The sequence below is a fragment of the Mus pahari genome, chromosome 22, assembly GCF_900095145.1.
Source record: "Mus pahari chromosome 22, PAHARI_EIJ_v1.1, whole genome shotgun sequence".
Taxonomy (NCBI): Eukaryota; Metazoa; Chordata; class Mammalia; order Rodentia; family Muridae; genus Mus; species Mus pahari.
In genome coordinates this window covers 7684711-7688035 of record NC_034611.1, presented here as the reverse complement: position 1 = coordinate 7688035, position 3325 = coordinate 7684711, and the positions used below count along the sequence as shown (strand labels likewise).

At 35.9% G+C, this 3325-nt stretch overlaps 1 protein-coding gene across 1 annotated transcript in view; it reads right to left on the bottom strand.

The window, feature by feature from the left end:
- The window catches only part of Vcpip1 (valosin containing protein interacting protein 1), a 26252-nt gene that overhangs the window by 1692 nt on the left and 21235 nt on the right, over window positions 1–3325 (bottom strand). The gene's annotated exons all lie outside the window — the stretch shown is intronic.

The window sequence follows — 3325 nt, the reverse complement described above, 5'->3', positions numbered from 1 at the left end:
ATATATATATATATATGAAATCATCATCCTATAGCAAAGTTAGGAAAAGAAGTTTAAACATCTGAATTACAAAAACAACAACAAAATCCAACCACAATGTAAACCAAAAAGAAAATGTAATTTTATTTACTAAAATTTAAACTATAATTTCAAACAAATATTAATTTCAATAGTAGGAAAAATGTGAATTAATAAAAATCCAAGTAGAAATTTCTCCTAACATGTTTCTGGCATAGTCAACTGATAAAAAACCTGAAGCTGCCAAAGAGCAGGGAGCTCCCACTATGCATATCCTCAGGCCCAGCCAAACCACACAAATGAAAGAAAGAGAACATCAAGTCAGAGCTAAGTGGCTATTTATTTATTAAAAACAAAGCATAGTGGTCATGCCTTTAATCCCAGCACTCAAGAGGTGGAAACTGAAGGATCAGGAGTTCACGGCCAGTCTGAATGAACTGCCAGAAGGTTCAGTATTCCACCACTGTTCCCTGCTTTCACTCATGTGGACATCCAGTTGTCTCAATACCATTTTAAAATAGATTATTTTAATTCAAGTCTCAATTCTACACCTAACATTTAAAAAAAAAAAAAAATCAGACCCTGCAAGATAACTCAGGTAATAAAAGCACTTGCCATACAAGCTTGACCTGAGTTTGAGTCCTAGATCCCACTGTGGAAAGAGAGCATCAACTTCCAAACGATGTCCTCTGATACACATGCACGGTGACTCATGCATGTCCACAAGTGTACACACAAATACACAAACAAAACAAAATTTTAAATAGTGTTTATAACTAGGAAACAGAAATAAATTATAATAGCCTAAGCTTCTACTTAAGAGAACTAGAAGGAAAATAAAACTTTAAAACCAAACTTTATAGCCAGGCAATGGTGACACCTTTAATCCCAGTACTTGGGAGGCAGAGGCAGATGGATTTCTGAGGCCAGCCTGGTCTACAGATTGAGTTCCAGGATAGTCAGGACTATACAGAGAAACCCTGTCTAAAAAAACCGGAAAAAAAAAAAAAACCCTTTATTATTAAAGAAAAACTTGCAAATAAAAATACAACTTAATGAACTTAAAGTTAGAACTGGCACTCAAAACAGAAGCTGTGAAACCTCACATTAAATTTTACACTCTCAATCTTGATCATATTTTATGTATTTATCTACCACCAAACAACAACAAAAATACAAGAGAATTAGAACTAAAACAACCATTAGCTTTATATCTTCCTTCATATCTCCTGTCTAAGCAAGCAAAATGGAAGAGAAAGACCTATGAATTCAAATGTTGTTTCTTTGGAAAAGACCAATAAAACTGGTAAACCAAACATTAGCCGGAACAGTAGCAAAGTGGAGTGAGGGAGGGCACACAAATGACCAACATCAGAAATGAAAGAGCTACAGGCATTAAAGGACAACAAGGGAATATTATAAAAAACTTGATGCCACTACATTTGACAACTTGGATGAAATGAACAGACATGCTGAAGAAATAAGCTTAGAGTGCTACCTATTGCAGAAATTAAGTTCTCAGTGGAAGCCTGCCCAGCGGGAGATGGGAGAGAGGCTTCACAGCTCAGTGTGCTTTCTCCTTCCCATTCCAGCTCCCACATCAGGTGGCCCAACCCTCCAATGATTCCTGCTCCACGGGATCCAATGTCTCTTTAGCCTCAGAAAGCACCCTTACATACATGGCATACACACACTCAAATATATACAGAAAAAATTTAAAATATAAAAGAAAGTAAATCCTTTAAAAAAAAGTTAAAAAAAAAAAAAACAACTGTCCAATAAAGAAAACTCTAAACATAATGGCCTCACTGATCAATCAATTTTACCTAGCATTATCTACCAAGTGATGACAAAATCTAGCAGAAAACAAAAGGAAGTATTTCTTAAATGCATTTTAGGAAGTCAAAGTTACTCTGATTAAGCAGTTATTAGGAGAAAACTAAAGACCATTATTTATCATAAACAACCACAAAGCACTTGCCAAATATTACATTCCAAAGTCAATCGTTGGGACTGGAGGGATGGCTAAGCTGCTAAGAGAACTTTCTATTCTTGCAGGAAACCCCAAATCAGTTCCCAGCACCCACAATATATTTCACAGTCATCTGTAACTCCAATAGAAGGAAATCCAATGACCTCTTCTGGCCTCCTCAAAACATATGGTATACATACATGCATGCAAGCAAAACACTCATACACACAAAATAAAAACTGAAAATAAGTAACTTTAAAAAAAAAAATCAATTCCTGGTTGTGCCTTTCATCCCAGCTCTTGTGAAACACGGGCAGGTAGATTTCTGAGTTTGAGGCCTGCCTGGTCTACAGAGTGAGTTAGTAGTCCAAGGCCGTCCGTCAGTGCTAGTGCTACATAATGAGACCCTGTATCAAAATAAATAAATGTCAGCTGCTCTAACTCACCCTCTCAACAAACTAACAGAGAAAAAAATAACACAATTATCTCCATAAATGAAAGGAATATCTGACATGATTCAGCACTCGTTCCTAATAGGAACCATCAGTAAAAAAGGAAATGGAAGGAACTGTCCTCAACATAACATACTCATGAAATTTCAAGACTGAAGGGTTCCCCCAAGATAAGACAGCACCATGTTCTTCATTTCTATTCAACACTGAACTCAAAGTCGTAGCCACGTCAATAAGGTAAGAAAAGAATATAAGACTTACAAGTGAAAGCAAGAGCTATATTTTATTTACAAAAGCCATGTTGTCCTACACAACCTAGGGGGGGGAAACCTACTAAAAAAGTATTTATGAGCTTATTAGGAAGGTTACAAGGTACAATGTTAACACAAGAAGCCAATTTTATTTCTAGTCACTAGTAATAAACACTAAGAAACAATTTTTAATAACAGGATTAAAAAGTCCAAAAATAAAATACCTACAATGTCTGTATGCTAAAACTATAAAATCTGGGTAAGAGAGACTAAATGGAGAAACATTTTCATAAATTGCAAAACAGCACTGTTAAGCTATCAAATGTTTCTGATTTGTCTATACATTTAATGAAATGACAATTTAAAAATCCCAGTAGATTTTTTTTGTTGTTGAAATAAACAACCTGATCCTAAAGCTTGTGTGATAAACAAGGACCAGGAATACCCATAAAACATTTGGGAGCAGAAGAAATATTCAGTGAATTATTTCAAGAATCACTATACAAATACAATAGTCAAGTCATGGCATTAGAAAAAGGAGAGAGCCGGGCGTGGTGGCGCATGCCTTTAATCCCAGCACTTGGGAGGCAGAGGCAGGCGGATTTCTGAGTTCGAGGCCAGCCTGGTCTACA